This window comes from Canis lupus, chromosome 27 (assembly GCF_003254725.2).
Source record: "Canis lupus dingo isolate Sandy chromosome 27, ASM325472v2, whole genome shotgun sequence".
Taxonomy (NCBI): domain Eukaryota; kingdom Metazoa; phylum Chordata; class Mammalia; order Carnivora; family Canidae; genus Canis; species Canis lupus.
In genome coordinates, this window is record NC_064269.1 from 12,910,291 (window position 1) to 12,934,686 (window position 24,396).

General features: G+C 34.3%; 1 protein-coding gene across 4 annotated transcripts in view; it reads right to left on the reverse strand.

The window, feature by feature from the left end:
- Positions 1-24,396, reverse strand: part of CNTN1 (contactin 1) — a 349,178-nt gene that overhangs the window by 228,960 nt on the left and 95,822 nt on the right. The window contains exon 1 of one of the 4 annotated variants that reach the window (XM_025477274.3): positions 425-812. The exons of the other annotated variants lie outside the window; for them this stretch is intronic. The gene's annotated coding sequence lies outside the window, so the exon portion shown is untranslated. Of the gene's footprint in view, positions 1-424; positions 813-24,396 lie in introns of those variants that run through there. 4 annotated transcript variants of the gene reach the window in all.

The window sequence follows — 24,396 nt, forward strand, 5'->3', positions numbered from 1 at the left end:
TGGGTGTCTACCAACATCCTTCACCATAATTTTAAAATGTTGACATGAAGGAAATAATCTGAGCCAAAGGAATACCACAGCCCTGCTTAAACTTCTCCAGAAGGAGATAATTTTTTTTTTTTTTTTTGATTCAGCTCACGCTCAGTGCTGCCCCTCCCCATTTGCAGGCTATCTATCCAAGACACACACACATCTGAGCTCTGGCACATTCTTGAAAAGCTTTTGCATGCAAATAAAACACCTTATGGCACAATACTGTCAAAAATATAAATTCCCCTTTCAATCAACAAAACAATTCAGAACCCTGACACTACATCCGAAAACTGAGATCTGAGTCAACCTTACTAATACTGCATCACCGTTATCCTAACTCAGCACATTCTCACTTACAATTACCTAACCGAGAGAAAAACCTTGCACTTACCTGATACGCTGAGTTATCTGTTGTTCTGGGTACAGGATTTATTGCAAATTATGCATTTGAATAAATGCAGCGACAGTGATACCACAATACGCCTCTCTCCTGCTGCAGAAAGCAAGTTAAAAGGACTTCAAGCTGTGACCTCAGAGGCAGGCACAGCCGCTCCCATCCTTCAGCCAACCTTCTGGGGAGAGCAGGTTAGATGACAGTGAAGCTGGCTCCCTACATAGCAATACTTTCAAATAAAGCATTCTGTGCTGGGAGCTGGGGGATTTACATCTTCCAAATTCGGCTGGCCCGAGTCAATGCTGCTTCTATGCTTGAAAATATTAAGCATTTCACTGCAGTCACTTAATGCAAGAAACTATCTGAGGCGACTTCACAAACCCTGTCATTCTGTTCGGAGACTAAAGAATGAGCACCGCATGCATAATTCATGCATTAAAATCTTCAATGCACTTCCTGTAGCCACTGTTCTATCCAGTAATGGGCTATTGATCACCTCATCGCTAAGACAATTGAAGCTCCGCAATTGGTTTATTTCCACAAATAAAATTACAACCTAAATCACAGGGAGAATGCTCCAACCCTGCAACAGCCACTCGGGTAAAACACTCACATAGACAAGATAACATTTGCATACTGCAGAATGTTTAAACTGGACTCTCTGGCAGAAACACTGTAGTATCTGTCTTCTTTTATTCAAAAGACATACTTTCTGCAGATTTAGACTGAATATTTTATATTAAAAGTGAGATATACAGAGTTGTTTTTTTTCTCCTGCCATTTTTGAAAAATCAACAGGCTAATCTGAAAATTAAGGGAAAAAAAACAGATGATGATATATGGTTACAAATCATAGGAAATTTTTATCTAGATTCATAAGGATAACTTTTCTTAGAAGACTTTTATTTTAAAATAATTAATTTTTCATCTGAATAATGTGGAAGAGATTTTTTTTAATCATCATGGGGATACATTTGTTCATCATTGTTAAGTATTTTGGATGGTAAGTACCTTTTTTTTCTGGGAGTGCCAGTAGTTCTGAGAGTCTTTTTCTTAGAATATAAGCTTCTAAGAACACATCATGGTTTCTTTTTTTTTTTTTTTTTCACATCATGGTTTCTATTACTCTTTTTTTCACTGCCTCAAAAAAGCAGGCTTTAAAACAAAATGTGCATTTCATTATGCTAATATTCATCAAGGGAAAACACAGGTAGCATTTTAAAATGTCATAATTTTTGTGAAAAAAAACCATAGTGGAAAAAACATATAAAAATAGCAAATGTATGTAAACATTTGTCTATTTCCCAAAGTATGCTCAGTGTAAAAATTAGTGAAGCTTTATTTATCCACCAAAAAAGGACTAAATATGAGGTTATTAAGATCATTCAGAAACCTAATGTGTGTCTTTCCACAGCCTCTTTTTTATTTACCCATAGATACCACATATGCACACACAATTATCACAGTTCTATGTTGTCACACCTGACATTTATAAGACCCAAGTGAAAACTTCAAGTTCGTATCTTGGGGCTAGCCTAGAGAAAAACTGTCAAAGTATACTCAAGGTTTCCCTTCTAACAGTTACACAATTAGTAACTGGGAGCAATTCAGCCTTGGAGAAAGCAGGATCACAGTGACTTTCAGTAATTAAACCAGTAGCAATTGATAGCAGCCTGTGAAGGTACTAGGAGTGGAATGGAGTTCAGGGATGTTCAGGGAAACACTTCTTTCCATTGCATATAAGAGCATGCCTGTTAGGTCATAGAAAAGGTAATTGCACCTACTTATTCAAGATTATGCTACAATATTCTATATGGCAGTCTGAGAAATTAATCACCCAGTTACTATGTATATTATATATCCCATACTCCAAAATGTTTTGTTCTACCTTAGGAAATTCTACTTAAACATTTATATATATTGCCTCTAACCTAATACACTTCAAGTGGACTACATAGTAGCCTTTATTTTATAATATTTACGTTAGTAATATTCTTTATTCCTTAAATGAAGATTGAAAGACCTCAAACATTTAAAAAATTACAGAAGTTATAGCTAAGGATTAATATTCTGCCTAGAGTTTTATCAACTTAATCACCTACAGAAGCAATTTTGTATGAAGATAACATTTAAAAATAGTAGAAAACTGAAAACTTTAAAATGTAACTTATCAGGTATGGGGATATAGAGTACAATCATTCAGGAGATATAAACTCACATAAACTAAAATAACTACGTATTAGAATTAGAAGCATTAGAAATTTAACCTCTCTGAAATGCCCATGATTGGATAATGCATAACTATGCATAGGAAAAACTTAGTTCATCTCTCCTTTTGCAGTGAGTGAGAAGAAAATCAGTATCTTTTCTCTGATACAAATACTCAAGACCCAAATCTAAATGAAGATAACTGTGTATCCACTTGGTGAATTTTCAAATTCAATTGTCTTAAAAGTGGGGAGAAATATGAGAAACACACATAGAAACACTTCATGACCTAGAAGAGACCAACACTGGAAGTCTGCAAAGAAGAATGTGACAGGGGAAAGGCTAGAGGGGTGGCAAATCCCTAAAACATCAGAGTGGGAGCTGCAAGTACGTCTTGAAGGGTAACAACTGGTGGAAAAGTTGTCAATTATACTCTCAGATAAAACAAAGCCAAAGGTTATAATAACAACTAAATTCCACTGTCCAGAAGTCTGCTATGCCTAAGAGATACACTTAACCGATTTTTTCAAATGGATGGAAAACAAAGAATGTGATTTTAGATGAATTTGATCTCTTTGCAGATCAAGAGGCTTTTCCAATATTTTAAATTTATAATGCATGTAGAATATAAAGTAAACTCTGTAATGTACAATAGGGTCAATAAAATGAATCAAAATGCAAAAAAATCAAAGCATATTTAGCCTGTTAAATTTGTGCTATTAAAATATATAACTAGACTACCTAACTACTGCCATTTGGAAAAACACATAATTTATATCCATTATAAGAAAACGTAATGCCGTGTAGCATTAGGAAAACAATTCAGCCTACCAAAGTTTCTACATTTCTGAGCTCAGGGATGTAGGAGCAGAGTGCTTTTGTTCTGAGATTTAACACATTCCTTCTTTTCTTGCTCTGTCCTACCAATATTATTATCATCCCCTAATCATAATACATTCATTTAATTAAACATATCATGTACCTTCTACAAGAAAGGAATTTTGCCAGATGCTAGGTCAGTGGCTGCCTCCAAAGCAGTCACACTTTAGTGATGATAACAGGTAAACACATAAATACAGAGTGATGAATATATAACATATATCACTTTGATATATGTTAAGATATGCAAATGAGATAATTACTAAAGGGCACTGCACCAGTACGCTAAATGACTTCTAGGTAAGTGTTAATTCTTATTTTTATTTCCCTAGATGAGACATAGTAACAGAAGAAATACCGGCAATACCAACTGCCCATAGAGTATTAGGAAATGTTTTATGGAGGTTGTGGGATATTTAAAGAAACCGAGTGGTGTAATGGAACTAAAATGGACTTTAATGTTTGACAAATTTGAAAACAAGTTCAGGTTTCACTGAATTTGAACTTGCACGTACTATCAATACTCTATGAATATTTAAAATAAGATGGAATTTAAGTTCCATATGACCAAAGACCATGTTTATTACACTATAACATCTGTTTACAGCATTCTTAAAGTTCACTAAGAAGTAAACAAAAAGAGCTACAAGTATCAGCATAGATGGAGTACACAAGCTAAATGCTAAGGAAAAAAAAATAAAACTCATGCATCATAATCCCAATTATATAAAATTTAAAAACAAGCAAGACAGCATGATAATATTACATTTTGTCTAAAAATATATGTATTTAGGTGAAAATTAAGTAGTATATAAATACCAAATTCAAGGTTGTAATTATTTCTGGGGAGAGGAAGAAGGGTGTGATTGGGGAGGAGTATATATTAGGACTTATTTGCCTATATCTTTATTTATTAAACTGGTAGTGGGCACACATATTTTTGTTTTGCTTTTCATATTATCTAAATATTTGAGATTTAGATATTACCTAAATATTTGAGATACTGGGGATCCCTGGGTGGCTCAGCAGTTTAGCGCCTGCCTGCCTTCGGCCCAGGGCATGATCCTGGAGTCCTGGGATCAAGTCCTGTGTTGGTCTCCCTGCATGGAGCCTGCTTCTCCCTCTGCCTGTGTCTCTGCCTCTCTCTCTCTCTCTATCTCTGTCTCTCATGAATAAAAAAATAAAATCTTTAAAAAAATAAATATTTGAGATATTAAAAATGAATTTTAAAAGTGAGGGAAAAAATTAAAAAGAGACTTCACAAAGCTCTTTGCTGTTGGATTCTCTCTCTCTCTCTCTCTTTTTTTTTTTTTCTTTTCCAGTTCACACTTCCCTTTCCAAGATGGTAACCAAAAGGAAAAAAAAAATACTACAAATGACATTCAATTCCACTTTAAACACTCTTCAGTCATCAAGAAATAAATTCAGTGAAATAAAGAGGGTGAAAAAATATAGGGAATATGTTTCTTAATATGTCTCAAAAATTTGTTATTACTTATACATTGTTTTTGTAACATTGGATTCCTTAGTTCTATTAAAATACTTGCTATTCTCTCAATATTCAGTTAGTTTACAGATATCTGTATACTGCCATGGCTTCCCAGATGTCATAAAATGACCCATTTGTAGTTCAATCTCCCTGTAAAATGAAGGTACTAAGAATCTTACTAATGGTTACAGGCATAATTGAAAAATATAATTTAAAGCCTTTTAAGTCTGTGAAGGTATTATATCTCCCAAATAACTATTATAATCCTTATGTAATCCTATTTACATTTAGTTATTTTCAGAGAAGTAGATTTTTTTTTACAGTTTTTATTTAAGTTCCAGTTATTTAACATACAGTATAATATTAGTTTCAGGTGTACAACATAGTGATTCAACACTTCCATACAATACCCAGTACTTAGCACAAGTGCACTCCTTAATCCCCATCATGTATTTATGGCACGTTTTCCTTTTAAGTGACTCAATGATCTTGAAGTGACTAACTTCAAGTCAAGAGATATCAGCAACCAGTTCTAACTTATGAGATTCCCTAAACAGTTCTGGGTATGTGCCAGTCTGTTTCTAGATACACATTAGGGAAGATCTTTAAAAACTATATCCTACTGGTCTGCTTTTCTTCTCTGGTAACAAATTTAAATATTTGCAAAATAGTTTGGTCCAAATATATTTCTATTTTCAAGATAATTTAGGCATACCTCACTTTGTCTCAATTTTTATTCAACAGAAGTCTGTATTGTCTTAGGTCTTTTAGGATTTTTAAGTTTCAACACATGAGTTAATTCTTCAAGAAGACTTAATGGGGAAAAAAGGCTAACTTGATTAATTTATTAATGAATAATGCCAACAACAAAATGGATGATATATTTACTATAATATTTGATTGTATATTATCTTGAAAATATAAATACCTTTTAAGAACTTTATATAAGTTTTAGCCTCATTATCACTAAAAAGGCACTAATTTAAAAATTTCTAAATACATGTATTTTTAAAATAACTACATCATGATTATAGGGCACAAGTATATATTGTGAGCATTCATGTGAGATATGCATATGTGCACAAATATTTTAAAACTTGAATTATACTATATTTCACTTTAGTGTACAGGTGACTATACAATTTGCTAAACTTCCACAAAATGACAGAGCTATGTCACCTGCACTCTGATCAACAAATAATCTATTATTAAAGTCCCACAGGCCCTGTATTCTCCCCTCCACCCTCCACCACCCACCCAAAATAGCCACTACTCTGACTGATAACAACATAAATTAGATTTTTTTATACAACCAACCTGTAGTGATGCAGAATTCTACAGACATAGAACTATTTCAAATATAAATTTGCACAAGTGTTTCACACTCTATTCACACTCCTCCTATTTTTATTTGACCATAGTTTCAACATGTAAAATGTAACTATTATATTTTTCATTTAATAAAACAATTTTGCATAAGTTTCTCTTGAGATAAATACTTCAGAACACATTTTACTTTCTACCATAACGTAGGTCTCAAAGCAGGATATTAATGTACTAGTAAAGTCTTTTGTGAAATATTTGTTTTTGTGGAGTTATTACATGGGGTGATCAACTTTGCTTTTTCATAAAAAGTTTTATCTTTAAATTTGCAACTGTAATTTCCTGGAGAAGATTTCATCAGAGACATCTGTCCTATGAAATTAAAGAGCCACTCATAAAAGTATCTTGAAAATACAACTGATATTTTAGTTTTAGAGAGTGGATTATAGGGATCTTAGGAACAAAGTGATACTTTGCTGAAATGCATGAGGATTTAAATTAAAGTAGATAAGTGTAGGGTCTACAAGTTTCAATTTATAAGGATAACATACGATCTAAAGTGCCTTCTTAGCACAGAGATGCAAAACTCTTGGTTAGAGAGGCCATTATATAAGCCAGTAATAATTATGTTTGGGAAATAATCCCAATTAGTGACTCAAGGAAAAACAGGTTATGAAATGGAGGGGAGAGAAAAATTAGTTTGGGGCATGAAAGTGTGAATGCGAAGAATACCTGACTTTCTTCTGATCTAACTAATATTGACTTGAGTCCTTCCTTCACAGATATTCATTGATGTGGGCTATGGGTCAAATTCCAGCTCAGTACTTATCCCAAAAGATTTAGGATCAGTGGTCTATTAGAACTAACCCATACAGCTTTTAAGAGTCTATTTTAATTTTCAGGAATTTTGCAAGACAATTATTAAGTACAGTTATTCTTTATAAATAAATGATATGAATTTACATTTAAATATATTATATTTTAAAAAGACAAATACTCAAAATATATCACTTCTTATACATTTTACTATTATCAATGCTTTAGAAATTGTTTACACCTATTCTATCTGTATGGTAAAAATGCTATACAATAGTGTGCTATTGAGCACCTCTAACTCTACGTTCAATAACATCGTGTTGCTAGTTGAAACCAACCTTGGTGAAAATAATTACAGGAACAAAATCAGCAAATGCTAAAAAACAGGGCTTTTCTTTTCCCCTCGAACGCTGGTGATTAAACATTTAACAGCACATCTCAGCTTTGATTTCAGTGTCTAGAAAGTGGTAAAGCAATTATATCTAACCAGCTCCAACATGGTTTTTGAATTTTGATTTTAAAAATATTCCCTCAAAATTTCAACTAATGTTACCAATATGGATAGGCAAAAACTGAGTTGTAGTAAACTCTCTTGGCCAACTGAAAAATAACTGAACCTAAAGGAATGTCTGAAGATATTTATCATAAGAGATCTGTATTTTTCTCCTATTAAGAACTAGGGGAAAAGTCAGGATACTTTCAAAGATGGTTATATCATCCAGGTAAACAAAGAGTTTAGAAAAAACATAGAAGTCAGCATCTCTTCATTGATTCATAGAACAATATAGCATTAGCTATAAATATGCTTTAAACTATCTGATTGTTCTTCCTTCTTCCACAATAATATTAAAAGAAAATTTAAATGATAAAATAATTACACATATAAAATCAATCCGGTATACACTTTTGCTATAGTTGAATAGGTTAGTAAGGTGGCCACCTAAAAATATTTAAATAACAATAATTTAAGAATAATACAATGGTTTAAGAGAGTGAATTAGAAAATACTACAGTATTACAGATTCCACTTAAAAAAATACAGGAACATAGAATGATAGTGAGTGTCTGCCAGTATATGAGAAGGATGTTGGAAGGTCCACTCCTAGCCAGTCTTAATTAGGATCTTCAAATCCCTTTAAATTTGGAATACTTATAGGACTACCTCAGAATCTTTGAAATCCATAGGCTTTGATTTGGGTACAGCAGGAAACTTAAACTTGAGAAGAGAGTGGCACCAGCTTTTGGACAGCCTAGAACCATCTTTAGATTTTTTTTTTAAGCTAGCTCTTTGGAAATGTCCAACATCAGAGCTCTGCTGGAGCTCTGTACACTCATATCTCAAGTGCCTTTGAAGTTGAAGTCTTTTTATTACCCTTTAAAGTATCTGAAATTAGTTGTAAATTAGATTTAACCAAAATGGCAATAAAGTCTCCATCTGGATCTACCATAAATTACATTGACTCATATGTTCAGACTGTTGATCTGAAAAAAGAAGGATCATGTTTTATTCTAGTTGATAAATAATATTACTTTTTCTCCTTTTTAACATTTTTTTAAATTGAAATTCAATTATCCAATATATAGTATATGATTAAAAATATTACTATTGTAGTGTCTATTGTCCTTTTATATACAACCTACAGTGTACAATAAAAAATACTGCAGGGTTAAAAAAGAAACAAGAAACTGTGTTCCATATCAAGAGAGCAAATAGTCAATAGAAACAGATACAATAAAATAGGGACAAGGATATTTTAGGATTGGACAATGTCTGAGGAGATGAAGCTTTAAAATGTATATCACAGTCACTTAAAAACGGGAAAGGATGCCTGGCTGGCTTAATCAGCAGAGCATGTGGCTCTTGATCATTGTATCCTGAGTTCAAGACCTACATTGGGGGTAAAGGTTACTCAAATAAATAAACATTTGTGTATGTTGTAATCAAATGATGCAAATAAACTGAATCTGAAAGGAGACATTACATTAACTATAAGCATAATGAGGCAAGGAGAGATCAAACAGTTTTCTGAGGTGAACTTGATAGGATTTGCTGACTGAGTCTATGCGGGGGATAAAAGAAGCAATATTTAGAACGCCAAGATTTCTACCCTGAAAAATCAGTGGATGTTGACAACAACTAAAACTGATTATCCAAAAGTTAGAGTAAATATAAAATGATAGAAAACAGTGAACCGTATATGTTTACTTCACTTCCTCTTTCTTGCCTTTTCAGTGCTCTATCAAATCTCTAATAGCCAAAACATTTATTTATTTGAATCCTGGGATACCATACTCACCTTGTTACTTCCTTGCTTCTCTGGCATTTCTTCCTCAGTATCAACTCATTTACTTTATTTCCCCTTAAATATCTGTTAAGTTTTCTCTCTTCTTCCCTGTCCTCTTATCAACTTTCCTCATTTTCTACTAAATATTCTCATCCACTCACATAACTTAACAGATTATGTGTAATGATTTCAAACTTGTATCTCTGAGATGTTTTTCCTGAACTGCAGATCCATCAGCGCTATATATGCTTAATGTTTATACTTGGGTATCTCACAAGTATCTCAAACTCAGGCAGTTCACAAATGAACTCAGCTTATTTTTCCTAAATTTGGTTATCCTTTTTCATCTCTATGCTAGGAAATGATATTATCATCCATTCATCTGCTCATGCCAGAAGCTAAGATATCTTTTATACTTGAAGGAACATATATATGCTCAAGAACTCAAACTTTGTCTTTAGTCAAGATATCTTTTCTGAGGTGTAGGCATGTCAACTTCATATTTCCACTTGGTTATCTCACTCTGTGATAACTAAATTCTCAATATTTTTCCAAAGTGGGTCTTCCTCTAGTCCTTCCTATCCTGGTGAATGTCACTACCCTACACCATGTACTCATTTCTAAAGTCTATGGCTACAACTCTCTTTTCTACTTTCTAATTATATAATGAATTCATTTAATTTTTTCTATCTTTATTGTCAATAACCAAGTTCAAGCTATCATCATTTCCTGCTTAGACTATTGAGATAGCTTTATAGGTGATCTCTCCAGATCCACTCTTATGCCTGCTAATCCACACAAAATGCCATCTAAGAATACCAGAAGAATATTTAAAACTGCAAATGTCAGGGTACCTGGGTGGCTTATTGGTTGAGCATCTACCTTTGGCTAAGGTTGTGATCCTGGGGTCCTGGGATTGAGTCCCGCATCAGGCTCCTTCCGGGTAGCTTGCTTTTCCCTCTGCCTATGTCTCTGCCTCTCTCTGTGTATCTCTCATGAATAAATAAATAAAATCTTTAAAAATAAATAAGTAAAAATAAAAATGTCATTATATTATTTACTGGCATAAAAATATTGAGTGTTTTCCCACTACAATTAAGATATTAAAAATCTTCAACATTGCATATAATGTCTTATGGTCCCCAAACTAATCCTCTAGCTTTACTACGTTCCAGCCACACTGGTCATCCATCTCTCTGTTTCTTCCACTTAGGTTATTCCCCTTCTGTTAGGAAATTTCTCCAAATATTTGCTTTGCTAATTGACTCGTCTTTCAAGCTCTATCCTTTATTTGACGCCTTTGCAAACTAGGACAGTTTCTTCCTATGATTCATCTCACAATACTCAGTAACTTTCCTTTATAGCTGATCTAAATTGTAATTAATTATGCATTTAATTCCTAACTTTCCACTATAATATGATTTTTACTATACCAGGGACCGTATTTGTCTCATTTGCCTTTCATTTACCACAAGTTTGATGTTCATCACTGTGACTGGCACATAGATGATATTTGCTGAACACATGGATGAATGAATCAATGGCACAGTGTGTGCTTGTATCAGAGGATCTGATTCTTTAGGTTTGAATTGTCAGCCACTGTGATAGAGTTGACCAGATAGAATTGAGTTGCCTGCCTTTGAATAAATGGTTGAATTCCAACTTTAGAACTTTAGCTAAGAATACTTATGTATTAAGCTTTTCTCAAAAAAATCACTACTTGTTTCTGTCCCGGAATTTTGCCCTCCTAGCTTGTCAAACCTGTACAGGTCAGTAGACTTTGACCTATTGTTACCCATGCTGAACAGTCTGCTCTGATTTTGTGTCCAAACTCATTTATTCTTAAGTGGGAAAATTTTATTCTTTCCACAACCCTACCTATACCCTGACCTACTTGAATTCTCAGTTGTCTTATATTCCTACTTAGGTTCAGCCTAGACAGAACATTGATTAACTGTTATTAATTCTAATAGCTCTAGCTATTGTTTTCACTTTGCTTTCTCCAGGGAGATTCTCTTTAGTCCTTTGAGAATTTTCCTAGCTGACTCCTAAATTTCCGATAGTTTAAAGCTAATGTGTTCAAATCTGGTGTGGAGATGATTGCCAAAAATGTTAAAAAAAAAAAAAAAAACCCTGATGTCTTTGACTTTTCTAACTTCTGGTTTCCAGGGTGTGATCTATTTCTGTACTTTCAAAGATTAAACTGTCACTTTCCTTCTTCATCAAAACTGGGAAACTTCAATTGGTAAATATGCTTTTTAGTACCTTTTTAATTTAATAATTTCATAACTAATGCTTAACAGCAGAGATTGTTATTTAAAAAAAGAAAAATTAAAGAGCATTTTTCTCCTACCTTGTATTCATATTTTCAACTATATCTTCCTTGACTTCCCAATGAGTTATATATAGAGAGAGAGGCAGTATATCTAACAGATAAGAGAATAAGTTCTCATTTCCTACATCCTGGTGCTTAGTATTGTGTTTACACTTACTATTTGTCCATAACCAAATTACTTAACTTCCTAAAATCTCAATATCTTTGTCAAGTAAAAATATTACTAACAAATAATGCTTCTATCATAAGAAAACTGGGGATCCCTGGGTGGCGCAGCGGTTTGGCGCCTGCCTTTGGCCCAGGGCGTGATCCTGGAGACCCGGGATCGAATCCCACGTCGGGCTCCTGGCATGGAGCCTGCTTCTCCCTCTGCCTGTGTCTCTGCCTCTCTCTCTCTCTCTCTCTCTCTGTGTGACTATCATAAATAAATAAAAATTAAAAAAAAAAAGAAAACTGTGAGGATTGACTAAATGCAAGAACATGGGAAAAAAAAAGAGAATAACAAAAGAAACCTTACCTGACATAGTGCCTCAACATAGCGAAAATTAAAAGTTTTTAGTTACCATTATTGCATTAACTCCCAAAAGTTAGATCCTATATATGCTGTTTTATGCTGCTAAATCATATATATATCTAGCATAAGGCTTGCATAAAATAGGTTTATAATAAATGTTTGTTGATTGATCAATAAATTCAGATTTTCTGAGTACTTTTATCAGGTCTTAATGACTCAGAAAAACACTATCTTCCCTGCAAAAAAAGAAAATACTACCCCCCACTAGGAAAGTAATTCTCTGACAAAAAAAATGATATAAATACATTTTTAAAGTGTTTGCTGATTATTATTTTTTTTTACTAATTCCTTAATGCTGAGGAAAAAACCTCCTTATCAGGGATTTAAAGTTATTTAAATATTAAGCATAGTAAGACCCTATTTTAATACCCCATCATGGTGAAACAGGTCATATTAGTTCAAATTCTATGAAGGAATATACTTTATCATATATATGTTATGAAGTAACTACTCAATAATAGATTTATTGTGCATACAAATACCAATTGTGTATAAAACATCAAATAATAGATTTTATTATAGGTAATAGATTAGATTACATATTCATTATCAAATAATAATAGCTTATGAACATTGAGATGTACTTATGCTAGGCATTTTCTCAAGTACTTTACATGATTTATCAAATCTAATAATTCCTACAACCAACCCTCATGGACTTCTTTTAATAATGCTGCAATAACCTCAGACATACATTAATTTAATTTACTGATGTTTATTTATAAATCCATAAAAAGTTAGAAAATAGGTTAGAATGACACTTGGGTTTATGTTCATACTGTTTATAGCTTCTGATTTGAAAGTACAGTGGATAGAATATGGGCTTTAGTATGCTGGGCCTCTGTGCTGCATAACTCCAGTGAACATCATCTGGTATCATTTGCCTTCTGCCTGAAGAACTTCCTCTGCCATTACTTATGGTGCAGGTCTAAAAGCAATATATCTGTTTAGCTTTAGTTTATTTGAAGAAAAGTATTAATCTGCATTTTTGAGAGATTTTTTGCTAGTATAGAATTCTAGATTGATAGGGATTTTCTCTCTTTTTTGGTACTTTAAAGATGCTAAAGATGCAGGTTGTATGTGGGAGTTCAGCGAGAAGATGTTAAGAATGACACTCAGGTTTCTGACTTCAAAAATATCAGTGGGTGTGGCACGATAATTGAGATTGACTAAGAAAGTACAATCACTATACAAAAATCGAAGGTAGTGAATTGGTCAGTCCCTTGTAAATCATTCCTTTTAACCCCTTGGCTTTCTGTCACACATTTACTGACTCCTTACTTGGACATCTTTACAACTGGTTTCTGGGACACAAACTTACTGCCTTTGCCTCTTGCTTCTCTGTTCATTCCTTTTCAGTCTCCTTTGCCAATGCAATACTTTTTATTATCATCCTTAAAAGATTAAAATATAAGAAACCTCTTCTCCTTTCATTCTCTCCTCCCAGGCATTTTTATACCCTCTAATAACTTGACCAATCATGTATAATAAATCCAAACTTATATCTTCAGGCAAAATGTCTTTTCTGAGTTCCAGCTCATCAATCTACTGATATACTTTAAATTTACACTTAGGTAACTAACAGGCATCTCAAACTCAGGCAGTCTGCAATTGAATTCATGAGTTTTCTCCCAAAATTTATTTCCTCCAATTCTCCCTATTCTAGTTAATGGTTCCCATCTCTATTTACATCAGAAACCTAGATGTGATACTTTATATTTTCTTCTTCCTCTATGGCCACTAGCTTATTGGTTTCTACTTGGTAAATATATACTGAATCTATCTACTTCTTTCTCTCACCATTGCCATTAACCTATTCCAACTCATCATCATCCCTTGCCTGATGGATTATAGTAAGTTCCTAAAAGATTTCCCTACATAACCCATATCAAATGCCCTAGAAGGATTTATTTATTTATTTATTTATTTATTTATTTATTTTTATTTATGATAGTCACAGAGAGAGAGAGAGAGAGAGAGAGGCAGAGACACAGGCAGAGGGAGAAGCAGGCTCCATGCACCGGGAGCCCGACGTGGGACTCGATCCCGGGTCTCCAGGATCGCGCCCTGGGCCAAAGGCAGGCGCCAAACCGCTGCGCCACCCAGGGATCCCGAGGATTTATTTTTTTAATGAAAATGTCATCCTATTATTTACTGGCTTAAAATCCTATTTCAATTAGGATGCTATTCTATGTCTTCAACAGGACATAGCAGGTTTCTATCATCACTAATCCCATCTCATACTATTCTCCCATCATTCTCTACATTCCAATCACCCTGGTCATTTTCCTGTTCTATCCTAATGTACACACGCTGCACAGACTGTTCTCTTAGCCTAGCATGCTTTTTCCTCAGTTCTTCATCAACTTCATCTCATCTGTAAGGTTGTACCTTAAAAGTTTTTTTAGAAAATTACTTCCCTGGGTAATGTTTCTTTGGGAATTCATTCTCTGGTTTAACCTTCCTCCTTTCAGGCTATGTTAGGTATCTTGTAATTCATTCATTCTCACGATATCTGCACTTTTTCTGGGTACCACTTATGGCAATGATAATTACTCACTTGTATGATTGCTTAATACTTAACTCTCCTGATGGCAGAGATCACATTTGTCTCACATTTTATCTCTGTTTATTTATCACTGTATTTGGCATTTAGAGGATATAAAAAATGTATTTTGAATTCATAAATGATTGAATCAATGGCACAATTTGTTATTATATTAGCTACTTACCAATTGGGTTTTTGTTGTTGTTGTTTTTAAAGATTTTATTTGGGTTTGAGAGAGAGAGAGAGAGAGAGAGAGAATGTGCACAAGCAGGGGGAGTGGCAGGCAGAGGGAGAGGGAGAAGCATGTTTCCTGCTGAGCAAAAAGCCCAATGTGGGGCTTGATGTGGGGCTCAATCCCAGGACCCTGGGATCATGACCTGAGCTGAAGGCAGACGATTAACCAACTGAGACACTCAGGCGCTCCAGCTACTAATCAATTGTACTAGCTATTAAGACATGATTCTTTAGGATGGAGAACTGCCACCTATTATAGAGTTGGCCTAATATATCTGGTCTTCCTGCTTCCAAATAGTTTATATTCAACTTCAGATCTTTGGCTATGGATTCTTACATTTTTAGTTTCTCTCTAAAATAAAGTGTTCCTTTATTCTTTGATTTTACCCTCTTTGCTTTGCCAAGTCTGCCCTAATCTTTAATTCTTCTTTGATTCTTGATGTATATCATCCTGTCCTCTTTTACTAATGCTATGTCACCTGTTCTGACTTTGTGTCCAAACACATCTTCCCTTGAATGAGAGTTTCATCCTCTCCATATCCCTAGTTAAGTTCTTTCCCTCCTAAATTTATTTTTGTCCCAGATTCTCATCTTATATTTGAGACCAGTCAGAACACTGATCAACCATTATTAATTCTAGTTAACTCTAGCTTGATTTCTTCATTCTACTCTCCTGGAGAAGCTTACCTCGGCATCACAAGACTCTTTGTTGGTCCCTGTTGGTGTAGTGCAGTTTTTTTCAAAGTTAACATGACATGGATCTCTTGGGAAGCTCTTTTAAAACACAGTCTCCCAGGTCCCACTCTGAGAAATTCTGATATACGAAATCTGGCATAAAGCCCCCAAATTTGCATTTCTATCAAGCTACAGGGTCATGCAGCTGCTGGGAATATTAAAATCATACTTTGAATAGCACTACTATAATAGCGTGAGGCAAGTTTGTTAAAATCTGGTTGAAGTTTACTGTCAGGTTTTGAAAATATCATGATTGCTTTAACTTTTCTAGAATCTGGTCATCATGATTTAAGCTGCCTTTCTACTTTTACTGTTTAAGTCATCAATCTCCTACAACTGAAGAAACCCTCTTTGTTTAAAGAGTTTTTCTATAACAAACATAGCTGTTTGTTATCTTTTATGAATACTTAAAAACATAGTTTTATTCTATTCACTGATCATTGACCACAGTCAAATTGTTTTATGTAAGAAGACATGAATTTTAGTGGTTAAATATTCAATGTTTCATATGCTACAGCCTGAGGTTTGGTCCTCGGCCTCACATTTAATTTTATTTTTCTGACAAATTAGAAATATAATAATAGCCACACAAATAATATCTATCTTATAGGAATGTTGCATTGATTGGTTAAATGAAATAATTTGAAAAAAAAAACTTAGCACAATTGCATGCTTTACAAGAGCACAGAAAATCACTAAAACTGGCATTAAGTTTTATGCTGTATTATACTCCATAGATGTAGCAAAAACCTGGCGTAAATTGGTGTTCAATAAAAGCTTAAAATTATAACACTTAATGTAAAAAAAAAAGACCACTTTATGTCCGCTACAAAAGTTATAAACCTAGTTTTCTTTAAAATTTTTAATAACTCCGAATTCAGCCTGGATGTTCCAGAGAAACAATACCGTATATATATCCACACACACCCCTATACTACATACATACATACACTCCTATACTACCTATATATATGTATATATATACACACACTTACATATGTGTGAGATGTGTGTATGTACCAAATCCAGAACATATATGTATAATATAAAATATATATGTATAGGGGCACCTGGGTGGCTCAGTGGTTGAGTGTCTGCCTTTCGCTGGGAGTCATGACCCTGGGGCCTGGAGTCAAGTACCGCATTAGGCTCCCCATGCGGAGCCTGCTTCTCCCTCTGTCTATATCTGCTTCTCTCTGTGTGTCTCTCATGAATAAGTAAATAAAATCTTTAAAAAATTTTTTTAAATAAATTTATTTAAGGACAAATAGGTTAATATATAAATATATTATAAATATATGTATGTATATATATTTAAAGACATTTATTTTAAGGAATTGGTTCACATGATTATGGGTGTGCAGTAGACAAGTAAGAAACCCCTAGGGTAGCCCAGAAGGCTAGAAACTTGGCAGGAGTTAATGCTGCAGACTTAAGGCAAATTTCTTCTGTGCAAAACTTCAGCGTTTTCTCTTTTAAGGCCTTCAACTTATTGGATAAAATCCCCCGACATTATGGATGGTAATCTGCTTTACTTAAAAGTCAACTGATTTTAGATGCTAACCACACATACAAAATACCTTCACACCAACATCTAGATTAGTATTTTATTAAATAACTGGGCACTGTAGCTTAGTCAATTGACACATAAGAAATAACCATCACAACTACTTTATATCTATAGAGAAAAAAGTATCTCTTGATAATTAGGGATTTCCATAATCTAATTCAATTTCTCTCTTCTAATTCCTCCCTCCTCATTTGTGAGACTCATTTTTCAAGTTCCATCATTTTGCGAAGCCAATTATTCATTTCTATGGGAAGTACTTTCTCTACTCTGTTCTCATAGTCATTGTATCTTCCTTGTATCCCTCTGTGTCATAATTCTCTGTACATGAAATAATTTTTCTCTGTTTGTTGAGAGCTCCCTGATTATGGACACTATGGTTTCTTTTTATTTCTATCTCCCACAGAGACTTTTCACTGTGATGCTCAAAAGATAAGCGTTGAATTTATTAAATTATCTCCCAGCAAAAAGTTTCAACTAATGGCTTTAGCAATGAAGTAAAAGTTAATTCACTTCACCTGAAGGAACAACATTTTAATAGTGTAGCACACTAGCAAATTGTGCATTGTTTAAATAATGTAATGATTTACTAAAAAATAAAACATTAAACAAATAAGACATTTCATATTTTTGGCATATCGTGTAGGTAAAATACTGAGTGGACATATTTTTTAACGACAATATTATCAGTTCAGTTTTATTTAAATTATATATTTTCTTGCTACCCATTCAAAAAAAAAAGGGCAGTTATTCATTTTCAAATTCAAGGGGCAGAGTATAAAACAGCAGGAACTCAGGCAATTCAGCAATCCATCTATCTTGAGAGGAATAAAACACTATTCCACTCTGTACTGGCTGGCACAACTCTTCACCAACAATCCCCCATTTAGATATAAAAACAAACTGGCCTTTGTATTTTGTTTATGCTGTCACCGGGGCATTGCTCTCAAAGCACTTCAGCAATACAAAAATAATGTTGCTGTCTCTCACAGGCAAAGCTAAAAAACACTCACAAAAAAATGCTGCTCAAAGAGCATATTTATCTCAGTTGGTTTCTTCTTTGTGTAATGATACAGATATCATACTAAATTCTTTATTTTTGTTAAAATACTGAATATTTTCTCATTTTACGTGCATTTAAGTAAAATCCTGAATTGCAGAACATTTATTAGGTATGTAAAATAAAAATGATCTAAATTTACCCACGTGCGATTCCTTCCTCCCTTTCTCCCATTCAGTATTTAAATTTCTAATCTAATAGACACAGATATGAACAGAGGCAATAATGTATTATAACACAATGATAAGAATAAGTACTGCGTTCAGAGGAAGTAGAAAATACCTGGTATAATCAACCTGAGAAGGTGGGGAAGAAGAAAGCCAGGAAAGGTTTCATTCGGTTGAGCATTGAGATAAGAGTAGATATTTTCCAAATGGATGTGATGAAGGACAGAGGAGTTATTCTTGGAAGAGGAGGCCACCTAAAAGCATTAAGGATGACATAGCATACCTTGTGCTGTTTTTTAAAGAACTGCAGAGCATGATGTATGCCTTAGAGTGAAAAGGAGAAAGGCACTATTTTCCATCCCATCAGTATCAAAATTTGATGTCCAAGTCCAACATGCTTCATGATTTGCTTTCATGTTATCTATACAACTTGAATTTATTCACACAGAAGGTGCTAAATAAATATTTAGTTAATGAAAACATTCCCTAAGGATCAATATGCAAGATACTCTGCCAAAGTGTATGGAGAATAAAAACAAACAACTATAACTGAATAAAATGTAAAACAAAAGCAGTCAAGACCTCATAACTAAGAAATATGAAATTCAAAAACGATGATGGCAAAATCAAGATAGAAAGTATTGTGGAGGAGATCTTTGGAAATTAAGAATTTATTGTTCCCATTACTCCATAGGTAAGCTTGTTTCTCCAGTGTTGTCTGCACTTACTCTGTTCATTCCTACTTGTGTTTTGGTTTACAATATTTTTCTGTCTCTATCTTCTTGAATACTTCAAGTTTCTTCCTTTACACATTTAGCCAGATTTTTTTTTTTTTTAGCCAGATTTTAGCTATTTCAAAGAGGAGAAAGAGAAATGATAGTGATTCAATGTGTTTTTTTTTTTTCTTTTTCACCAAGCAGTCTAGGTATTTTATATGAACATTTTATTTAATCCTCACAGATTTTGAGGTGAGTAAAATAGACATTGCCTCCTTGTTCCACCACTCTACCATGCCTAATTCAAAGAGGTTATATTTCCCTCCAGAATATAGAGTGAGTGGAAGAGCTGAGAGCTGAGCCTAGCCCTTTCTCCTCTTTCCAAGCTGAGCTCACATGATGTTTTCTAGAGGAATCACTGTCGTAGGACACCATCCTCTGAATTCCTATGGTCAGCATGCTGTAACACTCTAACCATTAATTTTTTTCTAATAATTCTTCAGATTAATTCTATCCCCTTCCATGGATTATGCGATCTTTGATGAATCACATTTTATGTTCTTATGCATCACCCATGAAACTCCAAACAGTGCTGATCACATAGCAAGTGACTTGCAACATCTGTGGGTTGATTAGGCTGCATCTTCAGGAGTTTCAATCCTTATTTCATTTCAGTATAGCCTTCCCTCCTTCCTTAATGAATCATCAACTTTTGCAAGTGCTTAGTGGGAAGATTCTAGAAGGTAGGTTATTTTGTGATATGTAGTATACCACCAGAGTCAATTCTTGTGCATCTTAACAAAATAGTATCTGTATTATCTTTGTAGTTTTACTACTAATGCACTGTGAACCTGTACAAGCTACCTATGTCACAGGCATCATGTGAAGGTTAAACATGATTACGTACATAAGTGAATGCTATAGACTTTAGAATAAAGAAAAGAAATACAAGTTTATGTTTATAATATTTAAGGAAATAATCTACTTGTGTTTCTTAGTTCCTACCAAATTTATCCCTGGACTAATCTGATAATTGAATCAATGTCCCTGTTTCAAAAGAAAACAAACAGTGCCCATATGTATTTTAATTGGCCTGCTAGGGAAAATGGCCCAGCTTTGGCCACGAGAGCATTGATAAGTGAAACAGTAGGATTTTGGATGTATTGAGGGGTAACAGAGGTAAGCAGTAACACTGCCCATACTTACTGCTTGAATAGGTGATAAACCATTTCTGGAGGTAGTACAATGACATGGGGAGAAAATTAGTTCTAAATCCAACAAGTAATAAAAATTGTTGTGACAATACAAAATAAAAATTTGAGGAAAATGTTCCTTCCTAACCTCAGCCATAGACTAGTGAAAGCCTCTTTTATCAGCTGTGTCTAAAAGAAAAAGTCAGGGATTCTGTGGAGAGAAGTCTAGCCCTTATTTGCTGCAAAGCAGCCTCCCTTAAATTTGAGATAGGGCATTGTTTGGTGGGAAACAAGCAGAACTGGTTTTATGGGATCATTTAACAGAAGAAATTTAAAAAGAAGCTTCAGAAAGTGAGCTGGAGGGAAGAATTTATGGTGAAATAAGAGATTTATACTGCTCCCCCTCATCTGTTGGGTGATTGTAGGGGTAGGAGAGGTAGACAGAAAATCCTCCCTTGAGATTTGCAAATGATTTTGAATGTGAGATGCTGACTCTGCTTTCCTGTTTGGAGGTTACTGAGTGCGTAATCCCAGATATTTCCAGTGCTGTCACGGCCTGGGGACTGAACTGCCCTCAGATGGCCAAGAGGCACGAACAGGGAGAAAAGGGCAAAGTCTGCTCTAGTTTTCTATGGGACTTAGTTGTGCACAGAGAGAAGGGTGAGTTCCTGTTAGGTTAGGTAGCCCACTGACCATGATTGGAAGTTCTAACCTAGAGATCAAGTCTCATGAGAACAAAGGGATAGTACTATAATGGTGGACACAGTTCACTTGGTATAAGAAAGAAATGTGGCTTCCTATCCAGTAAGACTATCTTCCTCAAAAAGCTGCTAGAGAAACTCACTGGCACTCGTGGTTCTTCTGTGTTACTCTTAGAGGCAGCAAAGGGCATTAGCTGGATATGTCAAGTGCCAAAGATCAACCAAATGTGGGCCCCAACAGCAGAAATCATACATATTGTACAAGTCCTTCATGTAATAGAATTTCCAGCTGTGAAAGAACTTCAGAAACATGGTGAGAAAAGTGCCACTCTTCTGTTTTTTCTGAACACGATGTGATGCTAGCTAGCTTCATTAACAGCTGGTGCACTGTGGTGGTGTGTATAACACTTCTCTTCCCACATGTGCAGCTGGTTTCCAGTCAGCTCCTTACCACCCAAATGTATAGAATTATATTTTCAAGTGTAAAAGAGGAAATTTTGTATTTATTTCTGAAACTTGTTGGTTTGAGCTCAGTGTTATGGTTATTGTAATAAATTTGAATGCTGATTCTGTCCTCTAAAATATTAGCTACTGAATTATATTATGACAGTTTGTTGCCACATATAACTTTAATTTCCCAGGTTTTCATTGTACCATGTAGGAGATGATTAAGCTACCACTTTCGTTGTATAAACCTAAAACTATAGCTCTGACACCAAATCTAACAAACAAAGGACAAAAAGGAAAAAATATACAGATGTGGCCATAGTGCTAAGTAATAAATAAAATCCTAGCAACCAAGCTCCAAAATGACTTAAATTAATACTCTTTTGGGTAAAGGATGGTTTGATGTTAGGAAATCTATGGATTTATTGTAGCGCTGCAGTAAAGGGAGATTAATGTGGACCACGGAGTAGAGAAAACAATTAAGTTGAGTACTGGGGGGATGCAGCCAATAGACTCATGCAATAGATAAAGTATGTGCTATTCACAATAGCCCTAGGCTGCACTCAAGTGTGACCATATATAACATAATAGCTGTATAGAAATTATGGGTCTGTAGAGGTATTTCAAGTTTAGATGAATAAAGAAATGTTGAAGTAGCAAATATCAAGGGCATAAATATAAAAAGTAAGAATCTTACAAATTTTCATAGCTTATATTCTGGAAAAATGTACACAAATATGGGGTTACTACAAAGATGTTGAACATTACTTTTAAATGAAACATTAGAAAAATAACTTATGTAACCATGAAAAATGGCCAAATTATATAAGGCATAATGTTAGAATAACATTTTTGAAGAATTTGTGGCATGTAAAGTTTCAAAATTCAACACAATGTAAGATGAAGTGAAAAAATAAGGTGTTAAAAATTATATACTTATGACTTCAAAATATCTAAAGATGTTAATAAAGCTTATCTCTAAGATTATGGTTCTTTCTCTTGTTTTCCAATTTTTTTTAAGTAAGTGAATTTTTTAAGTTAAAGGACTCTTATTATACACATATTTTCTCTGATTGTTATAAAATCTTTTCATTCTTACCCCTTTTGCTACATGAAGAACATTAAATGGCTTGGCTATACTCTGACAGGTGTCAGTGGCGATCTGAAGTTCAAATTTAAGTTTCTTTAGTTCTTTGCACTTCAATATATACAAATATATCCTTGCTTCACCATTTCTGAGAAGGAAACCCATCCTTTCAAGTGTTCATGAGAATTTCTAAGCAATTTAAGTGTTATCAACTGATCGGTGATTCAGTAATCAAAATGCAAATATATGGATTAGAATTTTATCTCCTCTCTTTGCCAAGCTCTGCTCAGAATAATAACATTAGTATGATAGCGGAAAATCATACCAGGAAATTTTAAAAGCAGATTATGTTATATACATATGGAAAAATCATTTTAAAGTAATCACTAAATCAATAATTACATAGCAACTGATATTTATCTGTAGGGCATTATGCTGAATAATCTGTGGAGGTTTGAAAGATGCACAAGACATAACTCTCTTCCCTTATAGTTTTTTATTTTTTAAGATTTTATTTATTTATTCATGAGAGACACACAGAGAGAGGCAGAGACCCAGGCAGAGAGAGAAGCAAACTCCATGCAGGGAACCTGATGTGGGACTCAATCCCTGGACTCAAGGATCATGCCCTGGGCTGAAGGCAGTGCTAAACCACTGAGCCACCTGGCCTGCCCCTTCTATAGGTTTTATAATCTTACTTGGGATATATATATTAAAAAGAAAATAATAATAAAGGTTTAGACTAAAAATTAAAAATACAGAACAAAGGAAGAAATTAAGATGTATAAATGTCTAATAGGTAGTGGGCACTATAGGTATTTCATATACGCCATTTCATTAATTCTCATAATGTATCTGATGAGGCTGACTCTAAAACGAGAAGGAGAGGCTTCTCTAGTGAACTTAAAAAGTCATCTGGAAAGAATTTCTTTTTAAAGTGTCATTTTATTTGTCTCTAGTAACCTGAAGGTACCTACTTCCCTGGGGAAAGGTAACAGTAGGACCTTTTATGACCTGTTAAATTACGGTTCACTCCTCTAAAAGAGGATCACTGAATCGATTTTCCAAGAGGTTATTTGGGGTCAGAGAATCATCCTTTTGTGACTTAACATTATTGGAAACTTTTTGAAGTATTTCTGTTCCTAATTGAGGTTGTTGGCAGGAAAGGATACCAGGAGCCTCAAAGGGATCACCATGAGGCAAGGGAGAGTATGGCCATAATAACCCAAGCTCAGAACCACTGTTTAGAGATTCCTGAGGAAGGGCTGAGGCTGACAATCTTTCTCCTGTCTTGGCTATGGTATGCCAGTGGATATTGCAGGAACAATGTCTGAGCTTCTTCTAGATGACAAATGGGAATCATGAGGCCCATGAAAGAAAGTACAGGGATTTATTTTAGTCAGGACATTTTCTGTAGCAGTGCAAAATCATCACTTGTAATGTACTGGGGAACTAGTTTTCGACATTAGCTCCATGTGTAATGACAGAAAGCAACAGATGGTCTCTTTCTGTCTGCTTGGGATTTGGAAACAGGGCAGCCCATATTTGATGGAGTAGTTCTCTGCGAATCTTGGGCAATGGAAGTGGGCATAGAGAAGATTTCAA